The 17,260-nt window shown below is 37.1% G+C and overlaps 2 non-coding genes across 2 annotated transcripts; one reads left to right on the top strand and one right to left on the bottom strand.

Annotated features, from left to right (window-relative positions):
- The first annotated feature begins 14,475 nt into the window (after positions 1–14,475).
- On the top strand, positions 14,476–14,548 carry TRNAA-AGC (transfer RNA alanine (anticodon AGC)). The gene has a single exon. It is a non-coding gene; the product is annotated as a tRNA-Ala (tRNA).
- A 394-nt stretch (positions 14,549–14,942) lies between these two features.
- On the bottom strand, positions 14,943–15,016 carry TRNAE-UUC (transfer RNA glutamic acid (anticodon UUC)). The gene has a single exon. It is a non-coding gene; the product is annotated as a tRNA-Glu (tRNA).
- Between the last annotated feature and the right edge of the window lie 2,244 nt (positions 15,017–17,260).

Raw genomic sequence — 17,260 nt, 5'->3', positions numbered from 1 at the left:
TACATGATCACAAATTAAAATGACTTAACCGCGAACACATCGTGACCTTGCAATAACATAAAATCACACCCAGTCGCAACCTCACAACATAAAATGGTCAAGTGCAAAACATCTTGCGAGGTAGAGACAACTAAAATCTCCCAATACTAGCAAGCTCGTGACTTAAACTGACTTGATGATAAAGGACCTATGAGCTAGCGATAACCATAAAATCTCAAAACTTTTTATCTCTTGACCGCAACGACCCAACGAGTACCAACAAAAATCGATGTTTTATGTTAATTACCGTCATAAACAGGCACGAGCAGTGGCACACAGACCATTAATGACTTACTTTCTAACTCTCGCGGCTATAATGCATAGCATCAAACCAATTCGAGACCTCGCGACCAAAGCAATTTCATCAACAATCTCCAGCTCGTTAACATAAAATGCTAACACTCAAAAAACTAGAGACCTTGCGATTCAAACCCAAACCAACACTCGCTAACTCGCCACTTAAATTGTTAAACATGAAATTTATCTATGATTTACAGATGAAAAATTAAACATGTCTCATTGTCTAACCAACTATTTGACCACACTTGACGTTGACATGGACAAATAAAGAGAGGACAACTCATATTTTCAATGCACGACAAATTCGGTTTACTAGCCATCTGAGACAAAAAAACAAACACAAAACCCTAATCACTATGAACATCATGTTAAGAATTTAATGTAGAACAATAGAAAGGTTCTAACAGTTATGCAATATGAATAATTTTGTGGATGTTGTGACACAAATTGTTGCATTTCATGTTCAACATAATGTGGAACCAATTTACTAATAATTCAGAAAATAAATTCTAATTGTTTACTAATAATTCAAATTCACAATTAAAAATATGAAATAAGTATCCATTCTGATTGACAAATTCAAGGAATACAGTATCAAAAATCATCAATGACAACTATAGTATTGCAAATTGAAATTGTAATATGACTCAAGAATTGTAGTATAATTATAAATACCTATAAAATGACTGCTAATTCACTTCAGTGACTCAGACCAAGGCTTCTATATCCCAAATGGACTCAAGATCCAAAAACTGACTAGTACTAATAGGTTCATCTTCATTCTGAGTCGGCTATTCAAAAATTTATCCGTCTTCATGTTGACTTTGAGTCTGTGATCCATCATTTGTCTCAACACTAGCACTAGCAGTAGCACCACCAGCTTTTAAAGTGTTGCACAACCCTCGTCTTTCACACATGGAATTCCAAATTTCCAGTGCCCTATAATATGGAAAATCTCTAACATTATACTGAGTTACAAACAACCTCAAACGAGTTTCCAAATTTTTGTCTAATTTGTTTCTGATCTTCGATTTCAAAGCCCTAATGCACTGAAAACCCTCTCTTCTTCCACCAACCCCAATATCACTGTTTGACATAAATCAACAAGCTTCAAATATTCTTGTATTGCAGTACGCAATGCTTCACTTTGATCTATCCTTTTCCAAAGCCTTGTGATTGATCCAGGTTCAAATGGATTCTCCAAGTTAACCAACTGTTGTTTCATAAACAATGCAAAGTGTTTACATTATTTTTAAAGATGATCTGAATTTAAAATTCCTTCTATTGGTTGTCCATTGTAATATGCATCTTTTGAAAATGTCAATATCAATTCCTCTAGTTTTTTATGAAACATCTTTGCATCATTTGGATTATCTCCAATTAAATGCCAAAATTGAGGATACACACAACCCATGGCTTCAAGTATTTCTTCTCGAGGGAATCTTTCACGAATCTCAGTTGAAAGTTCATATGCAATAGACTTCAAATTATCACTAACAAATTTAACAATCCTGTCAAAATCTTTGTTTTTAACTAGTAGTGCTCTGCATCGCTTGCCCGTCTTAGATTGGTGCATTGGTATCTGAAATCCTTTTACAAAGACACATAACTCATTTTTTGTATTGAAATGTAAAAAAATTTCAGCATGATCCAAATCTGTAATTATCTGCCACCTAAAAAAATTTGGGCTTCGCCCTGTTAGATCTGAATAAAAACCATCCAGGCTCAAGCATGTCATTTTACGTAGAGTGCTATACTCATTGATATACATAGTTCTATCTTGGGCTTTCTTAACAAGTTTTTTCATTGAATCCAACATGGGGAGAAGACTAGCTAAAGTTAACAGAGTCTCTATATCACTTAACTTATGTAAGAGATCATGAGCTTTGTCTACTGTGAGGCGTTGCTCATATATTAGTCTGATCAAGGATTGATATTCTGTTAGAACTCATTCTGTTGGTCCATGCAAGGAGATCCATGTGGTCTCAACATCCCTGAGAATCTTGTTTCCTATTATTACTCCCTCAGCAAAAATTTGAAATTCTGCAAAACGTTTAGGACTTCGGCAGAAGTATGAGTGGAGCTCGTGGACCAGATCTTCAACTTTTAACACTGTAGGGAAATTGCTTACAATTCTATATGCTAAATTCATTCGATGGGCCATGTAGTGAATGCCAACCATGTATGGTGCGATACTAGTTTGTAATCTTGCGCAAAGACCAGTCCTTTGACCTTGCATTACTGCAGCTCCATCAGCTCCAACACACACCAACTTCTTGGCAATTGTAAGTCATCCATACCAGCAATTTCATTCAAAGCTTTCTTAACTTCCAAATATAAATTTTATGTTGTTGAATTTCCCCTCATTTTATGAACACAGAGTAGATGAGCTCGGTGGACATGTTCTTTTACGGTATACACATGCATACAAACCCAAGCAATGTTATCTACCGCAGTAACTTCATCTATGGATAATGAAATGAAATTTGACTCTTTTACACTCTCTTGTAAATTTTGCTTTTCCACCTCAGTGAGACAGTTTGCCATTTCCCATCCAACAATTATTGACCAATGTGACATAGGATAGTGAGGAACATTCAAAAAAGATAATAAATTACTAAATTCTAGGAAATCTTTCATAGGACACTCTCTCGACAGAATATGAAAAATAACACTCATCTGAACAGTCTTTGCCAGTTTGCATCTTGCGCTGCATGTTCAAGCCCAACCTTGATTGTATTTCCAAATCCACTATTACCAATTAGTGTCATTTTGTGGTTATGCTCTTCATATTCTGCAGCATACTTAACATGAAGACATTCTTCCTTTGATTTCCATCTTACTACTGGTGTTTCCTTTCCGTCTATGATCCATTTTTCATAAACCTTACCAATATGATTTTCTATGGTGTCAAGCTTTAGCTGCATCTTCTTCTCTCTTTTAGTTTTCTAGCTACAAATTTTACACCTGCATTCTGTTGGTTGTTCATTATTGTTTGGGACTGGTTTAATGAATGGGTACTTTGCTACCCAATGAATCTTAAAACTCCTTGTCATCTCCCACTCTCGCCCCAGTTTTACTTTCCTTTTTCTTTTCTTTCTACCAACATCATCTTCAGTACTATCATTTGCATCCAAGTGAATTATCTCATTGTGTGTATCCCTTAGAACATTTTCTGCCATGTCGATATTGCCATCCTCATTTGATGCATTTAACTCAATGACAATTCCACCTTGTGGTGGTGGTGAGCTACTGTGAATGGCTTCTGCAACTGCAGAAGTTGATCGACCAGAAACTTTGCCAATTCCAAAGAAAGTCTTTATGGTAGTATCTTTAAGTTTAAGGTTTGGGCGTTTTGATGGCCTCCCAATCCCTTCAGTTTCACTGCCCTGAGGAGTCTTACCCTTGTCTAACATCCCAATCACTTCACCACCTTTAGGAGTCTCAGTCTCACCCCTGTCTGACATCTCAATCCCTTCACCACCCTAAGGAGTCTCACCCATGTCTGACTGTGACATCTTGAGTCTTGACCTCTCACTACGAATTAAAAGTTAAAACTAATACTATCAAGTATGAAGAAATGATTACTCACCTTTATGCCTTCTCAATTCTCTATATCGAGAATCAGGAATGCCTGGGCCTGTGTTGCAGGATTGTAACTCTGGCCCTCTGCCCTACAATGAACTTCTACGTTCCAACTCAAATTGCGGAATGCGAGTTGAGAGCTCCCAAATTTACTAATCAAACATGAACAAATTGTAAGAAAGAGTGTATTTATATCAATCCATGATTGCATTTTTGGTGAATTACGCGAGCGTGCAATGAACATTTAATTTAAGTGGGGTGAAATGGGTCCTCGAATGCTTATAATGTTTTAATTGATATTGGCAAATTTGGCCGACACGTGCAATGAACATTTAATTTACCGTTAGCGAATTAGGTCTTGGGTACGTGGTTGTTTTACTATTACTTGCGAATAACAGAGGTGATCTAATACCCACGTCCGAGTGATTCCAAGTGAATATTACGGGCATGCACGTCGAATGGTGTGTGGTCAATGGTGAAGCTAGAATATAGTGTATCGTTAACTCCAAAATTTTAGGCGATTGGACCATGATGTTGCCCTAGACTATTCGCCATTTCCTATTAAAAAAAATGCAAAAATACGCGGAATTTGCCAATTGGCGAAGATTCACCACTAAAAAAATCTCTGCTTCTCAAATCTCCTACAAAGAATGTGGATTAAGCCTCTAAATCGCCCCTGAAGGAACAGTGCATCTCCCCGACGACCAACTCGGTTTCACTAGTTGACCAACTGGAAGATGGGGACATTGTGAGGGACCCCACTCTCACCCCAGAGATAGCTCGCTCCTCGTTGGTGTTTCCCACTCTGAACCAGGGTATCTTCTCTCCTGGTGCTCCTGGTGCGTCATCTAGTGGTTGCATGATTCCTATTGATGAGGGTTGGATTACTCAAAGATGCAAGACCAGGAATGCAAAGTCTGATTTGGGGATGGACCTTAAAGCGGTTCGGCCATCATAGAGACTATCAAGACAAAAGGAAGTAGCAAGGGATATTGCCAATGACAGGCAGTGGACCTTGGAGATGTCCATAAAAGGTAAGAAATGAAGGTCCTCTCATGGAACATGAGGGGCTTCAACAACCCCCAAAAGCAATATGCTCTTAAGAAGTGTATTTTTGAAAATAAAATTATGGTCCTTCTTCTCCAAGAAGTTAAGATGTCTATGTCTTCCTTTTCCCTTGTTGCTGGGAAAATTTGGTCTGGTGCTAAGTTTGTTATCAGTGATGATACTGGAGCCTCCGGTGGCTTGGTCACCATGTGGGACCCCTCCCATTTTTCTGGCAGTCTTCTCTCCTCGGCCAACCTTTTGGTCTCTGAACTCTCTTCCCCAATGGAATCCTACCTTCTCGTTATTGTTTATGCCCCCAATGTTAGATCAGGTAGATTAAATTTTTGGAATGACATAACTAATCTAATACAAAATAATGCCAATGCCCACTGGTTGAGTGTGGGTTATTTCAACTCTCCTTTGATCCCCTCTGAGAAGTTGGGAGGCCTTCTAGGGTACTCTAACAACATGACTAATCTTTCCAAATTCATTGGCATGAATGGGTTGATGGATATGGAACTAACAGGGCACAAATTCACTTGGTCCAATCTTAGGAAGGGAAAGGATCTTATTCAAGTCAAACTTGACAGATTTATTATCTTGGGCGGTTGGGGAATTGGTCCCTCCTTGAAGCTCACTACCCTCCCTAGAATGGTCTCTGACCACAACCCCCTACTCCTTTGGAATACCACAAATGCTACAAAGAAAAATCATCCTTTTCGGTATGAAATAATGTGGAACTCTCATTCGGAGTTCAAGGATTGCATTAAAATATGGTGGAGCACCAACATACCAAGCACACCTCTATTCAGGATTGCCCAAAAGCTTGACTTGGTCAAAAGAAACATCTGGGGTTGGAACAAATACACCTTCGAGGATATCTTCAAGCAAAAAAGGAGCTCAATAGTAAACTGACTGTTATCTAAGAGCGCATTGATCAAGGTGACTCCCTTGAAGCTACCCATATGGAGGAGGCTTCTCTTCTCAGAAAATGGAAGGAAAACTCCCACAAAGAAGAACTCTACTGGAAACTGAAATCCATGGTTCAATGGCTCAATGAGGGTGACAAGTATACGACTTTCTTTCACAGATCTGCTATTATCCACGGGCGTAGAAACCACATCTCCTCCCTCATGGACGACAACAATCAGGTGGTCAATGATGTAGTAGTTTGAGTAGACTGACTACCAGCTATTTTGCCACTTTGTTTAGGGAAGATGGTGACTTGGGGGACGTTGCTAGGGAGGATCTTCTCAACTGCCTCCCACCACCCCTCTCGGTGGAAGATAACAGCCTTATTTTGGCCCCTGTTTCTAAGGAGGAAGTCAAGTCTATTGTTTTTTCTATGGGTTCCTTCAAAGCCCCAAGTCTTGATGGTTTCCCCTTGTCTTTTTTCCAAGATTTTTGGGATGTAGTGGGCCCTGATGTTGTTCTGGCTACTAGGGATTTTTTAAGATCTGGAAGGCTCCTCAACAAACTTAATCACACCTTCATTTCCCTTGTCCCTAAAACTCAGGAGGTGTCTACTCTGAAGGACTTCTGCCCTATCAGTCTCTGCAACACTATATATAAAATATTCAATAAAGTTCTTGTTAATAGGCTCAAACCTTTCTTGGATCCTTTGATTAGCCCTTCCCAGAAGGATTTTGTCCCGGGTAGACAAATTCTTGATGCGGTCATCTCTACTCATGAGATTATTCACTCCATGGATAAGTGTCATCAGTCGAGGATGGTACTCAAGCTTGACATCTCCAAGGCTTATGATAGAGTCAACTGGAACTTCCTTTTAAAAGTTCTCAAAGCTATGGGGCTTGAAGATAAACTCATCAAACTTATTGGGGAATGCATATCTACTATCACCTACGTTGTGCTTCTCAATGGGAGCCCCTTGGAGAAGTTCAGGGCCTCCAGAGGGTTGCGACAAGGGGATCCTCTATCCTCTTACCTTTTCATCATCCTTGCAGAAGTGTTGGCTTCTAACTTGAACTCCATGGTTCGCAGGGGAGCTCTACTAGGCATCAAACCTGCCTCTACGACACCCCCAATGTTTTGTAGCAGTTCGTCGATGACACTATTATTTTTGGTATCTCCTCTATTTGGGAAGATAAGGCTTGGAAATCCTTTCTCAACTCCTATGCTCTGGCCTCTGGCCAACACATTAACTATGAAAAGAGAAACATTTAATTCTTTCACGGTCATGTCCAACTCCAAGATAAAGTCTGAAGAATCCTTGGTTGTCAAAGGGCCTCCCCTTGATTGTTACAGATGTCTCTAATTCCTTCTGGATCTCTATCCTTGAAAGAATGCATAAGAAGTTGGCTAGTTGGAAAGGTAGATTCCTCAGTAGTGCTAGGAAATTGTAGTTGCTCTCCTCCTCCCTCAAGGGGATCCCTATGTACTTTCTCTCCCTTTTTAAGATTTTTGCGGCTATGGCTACTAAGCTAGAAAACATTCAAAATACTTTCCTCTGGATGGGAATGGAAGAAAAGAAGAGGCTCACCTTGGTGGGTTGGGACAAAGTTTGTCTTCCGAAGGCCATGGGCGGTTTGCGAACCTGCAAGATCTCTAGGTTCAATAAGGCCCTTATGACCAAAATTGTCTAGAAGCTACTCAATAAGGATACAGATTGGAGCAGGATCATCAAGGCCAAGTACCTGGGTAATGGGGACTTTTCCTCTATTTTGAAAGAGGAGGGCCTTCCTAGGGGTTCCAAAATTTGGAATAACATCTTGAGTTGCAGGGACCCTTTATCTCATGGCTTGAGTTGGCTTATTGGAAATGGTAGGAAAATTCTCTTCTGGGAGGCTTGTTGGTTAGGAGAGAGACCCCTTGCTTCTTCCCCCTCCCTGAGAAGGCTCCAGGATGCCACCAAAAGCTTCTTTGGTGAAAAGGTCGGTGATTATTTCAGCAACCGCACTTGGAGAGCCTTGGAGGACTGCTACATTGATCCTCCCTTCCTCCTCCCTACTACTAGAGAGATCCAGAAGCTTTTGGCTAGTATGGTCCTCCCTCTTTTTCCTAGGGAGGATAGATTCATTTGGAAGTGGGGCCCCTCTAGAGACTTCTCTGTTAGAACTGCCTACACTATCTTACTTAGAGAACCTGTTTACATCTCTATCTAGAAAAAGGTCTAGAATCCCCAGCTCATCCCCAAGGTTAATTTCTTCCAGTGGACTGCTCTCCTCAACAAAATTTTGACCCAAGATAATCTGGTCAAGCGGGATTCCAATTCCCTAGCAGATGCATCCTTTACAAAAATGATGAGGAAAGTTCGTTTCATCTCTTCCTCCATTGTGCCTTCACTCAGGAGCTCTGCGGGATAGAAACAACAAGCTCAATGTATGTTGGATTATGAATGATAATTTGTCCCAAGAGTTTCGGGGCCCCTCTTCCAACCCCCTTATCCAACAACTATGGAAGCAAATCCCTCCCCCCCACATGAGCTGGAGTATCTGGAAGGAAAGGAATGACAAGATATTTAGAGACAAAGAGGCCTATGTGGAAACTGTGTTTTCTCGATTCCTTAAGTTGATTCTTGAGAATATCTCTGTTTCTAAAACCCAGATGGCATCCAAGCCCCCCTCTGCCTGGGATTGGGAAATTGCTACATGTTGGAACCTTCCCCCCTCATTCTCTCTTGTTGACTCTCTAAGAGACTCCTAAGACAAAGCATGGTCTAGTCCCCTCCGGCTACAAATTTCAAACTCAATTTTGATGGGGCTGTCAAGGGGCCTGGCTGCTAGTGGAGGGGTTATCAGATCCCATTTGGGGGCCCTTGTTGCTTCTTATGTAGGTAACCTGAATGAGAATTCCTCTAATCAGGATGAAGCTATGGTCTTTGCCTGGGGAATTCGCCTCACCCTCACCATAGGAATCAAGATTATGGACATTGAGGGTGACTCCAAGCTCATCATTGATGTTGTCAAAGGGCAGAATAAGCTTAATTGGACAATTGAGGGAACCATCAAGGACACCCTGAGGCTCATCTCCAGGCTTGACTCATTCAGAATTATGCATGTCTTCAAGGAAGGCAATAGTGTGGCAGATTCCTTGACAGCCATTGGTCTAAACCTCTCAGGATTGAGATGTTGGAGGAGTCACAATTCCCTCCTGGACCATGTTAATTTCCTTCTTCAAGAAGAGAAATCCAGAATCTTTACTAATGATTGAGCGGCTGCCAAGTGCTTTCGTTACCCTCCTCTCTTCCCTTGGGGTAGTCTGGAGGTGTTGGTTTCATAATTCAAATTTTGGGAATATTCCTTCAATCCTTTCTGATGTGGTGGTGACTCATTCAGCCAGGCTGGCGATGATGCACATGTTGCTATGTTGGCAATTCCTTTCAGCTTGCAGAGTCATGATGAGGTACGATTAGATTAGTAACGTGTTGGTTGCCGTCGGTATTTGTTAGCTCTTAATGCCTCGTAACTAGGAAATCATCTCTAAAAGTGACTTCATTTTTTCCCATGTGCTCAACTTCATGTCTCATTAATTGATGTCAGGATCGTACACTTCCCATTATCTCTTCTTGGCTTGCTTCTCAAAGGGTCTCTGCAACTTTCTCTATGCTAATTTTTTCATGACTAAAGAAGCTCTGTTGACAGAGGATATGGGGGGCAACAAAGTTAGATATGAACCAGATAATCTGGACGATTTTAAAAACAACCCCCTGGTCTGGAATTTTTGCATTGAAGGTGGGGTTCCCAATTTTTTGGAATGCATGAAGGGCCACAATGAGCAACTCTCGACTACTTTTATCTCCTCCTGGTCTGGGAGGCGTATCTCGGTTGGTGATATTTCCTTTGATGTCTCTGAGGAGACTATTGCCCACGATACGAAGATGACCCTTGATGGCTGCTGTTGGAAGTCTACCATCCATGTTGCAAATAGTGAAGGTTTGAAATGATTCTTCCATAACCGCGAATAACCCGTCAAGCTACAAGGTGGGTTTGCTCGGGAGGAGCTCAAACACCCGTGGAACATGATCTTCCTTATGATCATGAATTAATTCACTCTCAAAGGCAGGCATAAGGTATTCTATTAGTATCATTTGTCCCTCCTCAATCACTTCTGCAACAATGATTTGCTTTGTCTGTCATTTTATTTACTGCACTCTATAGAAAGTTCTGTTAAAGACACCATGGATCCCAAACATGGGGATAAGCTGCCCTACCTCCTTCACCAAGATCTCATTTACAGGTTGTATAAATTCCATGAGGCCCTTTGCCCCCCCCCCCCGGGGAACCTTTCGCTCTCTCAACCCCCCATGCCTACTCCTCAGCAGCTTGCGGCCCTGTCTATGGCATTCCCTAGATTATTCCAGTATCCTCATGAGGTTTTTGCTACGACCACCATGTCCATGCCTGCTTATGCCTTGATAGTTTCCTTATCGACGGTCTCCCCCAGTTTAACTCTGTCAGCCTCTCCCAGTGCTTCTCGCTCCCTGTCCAAGGGCAAAGGCAAAACCCCTATTAAACGCAAATGTATTGTCCTTGATGACAATTCTTCCTCTGAGGATGTCGAGAACAACAATCCTTCCCCTGATTCTAAGGTTAAAAGGAGATCCTCCAGACTGGCTTCCAAAAGCCAAAACAAGAAGACCCCGGTGATCGAGAATCTAGACTCCGAGGAGGACCCCATTGGGGACAAGGACAGAGAGGACCCTAATACCACTATGGGGGCCCCTGATGGGGATGTTGTGGATGTGAATATGACTAGGGACGCCATGGTTCTGACCATTATTGGTGCCGCTGACATGGGTAACTCTGAAATGCAAACCCAGGACCCCATTGATGTTAAGGATACAACCCCTATGAACACAGGCACTAAGGGTGTCATGGGTGAGGAAATTTCCGATAATAAAGCCCTGGACTTTGGTAACTTGCACCGAAATTTAAAAATGGCTGAATAGGTGATGCAATCTATCCCCCTAATGGGCCTGGTTAATGACATTGATAACTCCCCTGTTGGAGATGTGCCCAAAGAGATCGAAGAGACTATAGATGACATGGCTACTGAGAACCCCCGGGGTGTCCCTACTCTTCAGCAAATGGAAAAGCTAAGCACGGATGTGTTGGATATCACACAAAGGATTGAAAACCTTGACCCTATGCTTGAATTGCAGACTATCAAGGATGATGTCAACCGACTCAAGAACAAGATGGAGGCTTGGGAAGCCCAAATGGTGGGCCTTAACAAACTCCATGTGCAGGTGTTACACAGCTCAACGTTCACCCTCTCTTTACTGAGGGAACATTCTGTGGACACGAAGGAGGACAAGCAAGAGGCTAGGGACCTTTACAAGTTCATGTCCAATGAATGGAACAATGCCATGGATGTCACTAGGGTGTGCAAGGCACCCCTGTAGTTTATTTTTTGTTTTCTATTGTTGTTTCTAATTTCTAAAGACTTGGTTCCTTTGTTGACAGTTATTGTTAATTGTTGTTATAGTGTTGTTTCTGCACTATGATTTTTAATAGTTATGCTATGTAAAGGGTCAGTGCCCTTGTTCTCACCACTTTATTAATCAAAAACATAATATTTTTGTGTAAATATTAAACTATAATAATATTTTATCATTATTTGATAAATAAGTATTTTAGTATTATCTTTTCAAATAATCATTTTCACTTAAATTAATTGTTAGAATCTATAATAACACTTTATTACAAATTACATCATTGTATCTTATAATTAGTATTATGCATAATACTAATAATGTTAATAAATTTTTATTTATATTTTTATTAAAATATTTAATTCATTTAATATTTTTTATACTAAAAGTTAAAATTAAGTTAGAATAAAAATTATTCCAAGCTAGAATTTAAACTAGCACTATATGGATTATGTTAATTTTATAATTATACAATTTAAAAGTTACAACATACATTAAATTTATTATTACTATTAAATTTATTCATTAAAAAGTACAAATATTTTAATCAATTGTATTATAATATAATCTTAGTTAATATTTTTTTTAAATATTTCAATTAAGTGATTATTAATTTAAATTAATATTGTGATAAATAATTTTTTGGTTATATTTTAAAATTATTAATTATAATTCTATTTTAATAATTATTATTGAAATTATAACTCTAACCAGAATTCTTATTAATTATTATAGCTCTCAAATTATTATAGTTATAATTGGTGTTAGAATTAGGATTATAATGAGTGTTAGTATGATTATTATTAAGATTAAGGGTAGGCTTAGAATAAAGATTAGGATTAACATTCAAGTAAAAATTAGTATTACAATTATACTTAGGGTTAGGGTTAAGATTATAAATAGGTTAAGAATTTAGTTTTTTTTTTTCTAAATGTTAAAGTTAGAACTAGGGTTACAGTATAATTAGGAGTTTAATTAGATATATTAATGTTAGAACTAGATTTATTCTTAGGGTTAGAATTAGGATGATAATTATGCTTAGGGTTAGTATTTGGGAGAGAATTAGAGTTAGGTGAAAATTAATATTAAATTTAAAATTAAGGTCAGAGCTATGGTGAGGGTCAAAATTAAGGTCAGAGTTATGGTGAGGGTCAAAATTAGGACTTGGTTAAAAAATATAGATTTATAAAACTATGTAATCCTCTATAAATATATAAAGTTACATTAATATGATTTATATTATTATATATCATAGTGTACTACACTACATATACACACATTATTTACTTATGTTATTTTTAAATTTAAGTATCTATTTATCAAAAATGTCATTATTATATACCTCTAAATTATTGTGATGGTTTATCTATCAACTATACAACAATACTTTTATTACAATACTATAAGATTGTAATAATATGTCTTGCAAGAATCTATTATCTCAAACTATATTCTAACCTACACCAAATTGATATGTTGTAACTCAACTATCAACTAAAAAATACTATCATTACCACACTTAAAAGAGAGAGAGCCAATAATACAAAATTTTGCATTTATTAGGCACCTAAAGATATATTCTTCTAATATACATTTTCTTATTTATTGAACAAAATTTTAACTATAATATCTCAATTTAATGTTGTAGAATATGAGCGTACCAAATTTGCTTGAAAAAATTGTTATTTATTAAAATATAAATAACAATTAATATATGAAAAAGTATTTAGTTATACATAATAAAAAACAATTATGTATTTTAAAATTTCTTTTTCTAAGTGCTTACTAACAATAAAATCTCATTTTTTTAATTTTATTAGTTTTTTCTCTCACATGAGATATATATAATAAATATAATTTCTCAATTTTATGTAGTAGAATATTAACTATCAAAACATCAATTGCTTCAAAATTGTTATCTATTAAAATATAAATAAAAGCTAATATATTAGAACTATTTCATTATATATATTAAAAATAATTATTTATTATTAAATATTTTTTTATTTTTTTAAATCTATTATTCTAAACCATTTGAATATTTTGCTTATATTATATAATATTTTATTTTTCTCATTAAAATAGAAATAATTAATATATTAAATTTACTTAATTATAAATTAACAATATGATATTATTATTATTATTAATTTATTTATTTATTTATTTATTTATTTATTTATTTTATTATTCCATAACTCAACATTCTATCTTCCCATACACTATCAACAACCTAATCTCAAAATAGATCCGACTCAGTATAAAATCATCACATACCAACAACATATACAACCAGCAGCATTACCCATTCATGAAGAAGTGCAGCAACTGAGAAGCCAGTTCTCCCAAATTGAACAAATTATCAGAAGATGCCTCTGACAACCACCAATCCTCAGAGTTCTTAAGTTGCCTGAACTCAGTCTTCACCTTCAGGATACTCTCCTTGACTCCATCTTGCAGTTCGCACACAGCGTAGCCACCGCGTCCCCATAATCTTCTTTCACAAAATGCCCCAACATCTCCACACATCTCTCCTTCGATTCCAAAATGTCTACCTGTCAGTTATCTAGTTTACCTGCTATTTCTGCGTCTAATTATATATTAAGCACATCTATTTCCTGCAACAGAACAAAACAAAAGGCCAAATGTGTGCTTCTCTCATTAAATTTATGGTATAAATTATTGCAGTATATGTTACAATGAGAATTTTTTCAAGCTTTTTTAATACATAAAATTTTCAGATTATATATTCAAATTAAAACGATTTGGTGTAGCCTACCTCCAACCTGTCAAACCTCAACATCGCCGATCTTTAAAACTGCATATGAATTTGAGATTTTGTGAGCGAATGTTGAACAAAAAGTTCACAAAAAGTCAAAGTTGAGGGTCACAAATGTTAAAGCACACGCTACAGGACTTGAACCTCCGACCTCGTGGTTGAGCAATTCATAAAACACATACGGAAGCAAAATTCACGAAAGAGAAAAACTTCACCACAATGTGCCTTCCAGCAAAATTTTGCATTCAGTTAGAAAATACACGGAAGGGAGCATGAAAATACACAGAAACAAAACTTTGAATTTGTTTGTAAAACTGATGAAGCAAAATATGGGGATGTAGCTCAGATGGTAGAGCGCTCGCTTAGCATGCGAGAGGTACGGGGATCGATACCCCGCATCTCCATTTCATTCAATATCTTTATCTTCAGGATTACTTCCAAGCTTCAATGTTTAAGATTTTATTTAAATTCACTTAGGCATTCAAACATATTTTTGAAGAAACATGCAACGAGAACGGCAACGCTAGCTGATAACATTTTTTATCCTTTTTGTGTTACAACCACACACTTTAATCAATTACTGAAATGTATGTATGTGTTTCATACTCCATAGAGCAATGAGTTGTGAAGGATGATTAATATCTGCTCTGAGATGATGAAAGCACCCACGATATAGTCCGACGATAAATGTAATGCACACACACATTCACAGATAAAAGAAAAAGTTCGATGATGTGCTTCTCCAACCAAAAAAGAAAATTATGTTATACAGAGATTTGAATCTAGCGAAAACTAAACTTCCGTTGCCGGGATTTGAACCCGGGTCGTCTGGGTGAAAGCCAGATATCCTAACCGGACTAGACGACAACGGAGGTAGAAACAAATTGATATCCGAATGTTCACTAAAACCATAAAATTTTGCTATCTGACTCTGTACAAACTTTGGAAAGTGCTACGCTTCCGTTGCTAGGATTTGAACCCCGGTTGTCTGGTTATGAAAGGTTTAAAAAAATTGTGAAAAATAGCAAGTTGGTGTGAACAAAATTCTGATAAATTTAAGCCTATTAGCAGCATTGAGGATGAAAGTTCTAGTAGATATGATTTTGACAAGTTTATTGAATAAAAGGAAAGAAAATTTATTGAATATGAAGAAGATGAATTTTAGAAGAGAGTTAAAAGATAAGATCAACTGATATTTGTAAAACTTTCGCAGTCAAATGGTATGATGAAAACAAGCTTTAATTTCTTAGTACAAAATTGCTACTAATCTCCAATGTTTACAGCATTACACATTGCTACTAATGGGTTTTAGTATGTTAGCTTCCCACATCTAACATCAATGAAACTCGTCTTGCTGTAATCTAAGTAAAATAAATTGCTAGAAATTGTACTTCAACTTGCATATCAATTTTATCAGTAATTACCATCTGATATAACACGTGAGTGCAGAGAGCAATTTTTCTTCTTGCCATTGCAAATGGGATCTTACCATCTTTTTGGAAGATTGAATGATCACTTATGATCTGCAGGATGTAGGATGCCTTTTTTCTCTTGTTTGATGGAAGATTAGGGTTGCATAATTCTGTGTAGTGTAAAATAAAGATAATATCTTTATTCATATTTGATTAAATTTAAATTTCTTTGAAAAGAGGTGTATCCAACTTTACAGTAGCCTACTTTCCACAGAAATAATATCTTTGTTCATATCGATTCCATTTAAATTTCTTGAAAAGAGGCATATCCAACTTTAAGCTAACATGCTTTCTACAGAAATAAAAGGGCTTTGCACTAAGACAAATCAATTATTGTTAATATTAAGCAGTACTTAAATGTGGTTTCTTTGTCTATTCAAGGAAGTTTACTCCTTTCATGCAAAATTCTATTAAGGGGCTTTTGCTGACCATTTTTATTATAAAGTAGTATCCTAAACTCGGTAGCAAACTTATTGACCTCCAATCATAACCACTATCTTTAACTTTTAATTTTTGTTTTTTTAGTTTTCAAGATTGTATCAACTGAATTCAAAATCAAAAAATTAGAGGAAATTGAAGTTGAAAATTTAATGGTACAAAGCCTTTTTTTTAAAGGTATAGGAAACAGATCACATCCGCAAACACAAGAAATCTATGCAGCAGGGTATATCTCAGATGTGAGATTTGTAAAGAATGATGTAGAGAATTAGGAGATAATTATTCATCTGCCATCACAGTGAGAAATTGGAAATTGCATTCGAATTATTATACATGTTATTTGGAACAACTATTAGAGTTGTCAAAAATTTTAAGATTATTTAGTGAGCGTCAATACCACAACCAAATTTACTAAGGGGTTCAGTTACTGTCCATGCTCGAATAACCAACCATTCACTTCTTGCTCACCCAACCCTCCAGTTACTAACTTTAAAGAAACAACAAAAATGATAATTAAAAGTCCATTAAGATATTTCACATGTACCAATAATCATCAACTTGTAACTCTTAACAGTTAAAATTTTGATATTTAATTAAAAAAAAAATCAACTTTATTTTAATACACATAATACATGATTACTGGAACCTAAATTTCCTCATATTATCATACCATCAGAAACCAACATTGCCTTTATGAAGTTCAGGCTTTCTGCATTATCATGACAGAATATCCAATAGATCTCTCTCCTACTACATTCATCCCAAGCCATTTAAAATATGACACCCTTCAGAGGACAAATCTCAAATTCATCATGAAATAGCATGTGAGAGGAGATTATCGAGCTACCATACTAGATTTTCCAGCTTCAAACAATACACCACAACAATAAAAAAGCATCCTTCTCACTAAGGTATCAAACAAAATCAAAGGATCCAATCCAACCCAAGCATCCGAAGAATCACTGATTTTGGCAGTCCCTCTATGGCCCACAAATCTGAAAACTAATACCACCATAGATTCTCCTTCCACTATCAATTTATTGCATGCCTTGGAAAGAGCCAATTTTATTCCTTCTACCACCACCAACTACTCAGCTGCATTATTAATCTTAGAGCCAAAAAAGAAGGAACCACCCTTCACAAACGACCGTCCTTATTCCTGAGTGCACATCCAGCTCCACCCAAGCTAGGGTTGCCATAAAAAAT

This window comes from Cryptomeria japonica, chromosome 6 (assembly GCF_030272615.1).
Source record: "Cryptomeria japonica chromosome 6, Sugi_1.0, whole genome shotgun sequence".
NCBI lineage: Eukaryota > Viridiplantae > Streptophyta > Pinopsida > Cupressales > Cupressaceae > Cryptomeria > Cryptomeria japonica.
The sequence above is the reverse complement of the archived record's forward strand: the minus strand, read 5'-3'. Positions and strand labels throughout refer to the sequence as shown.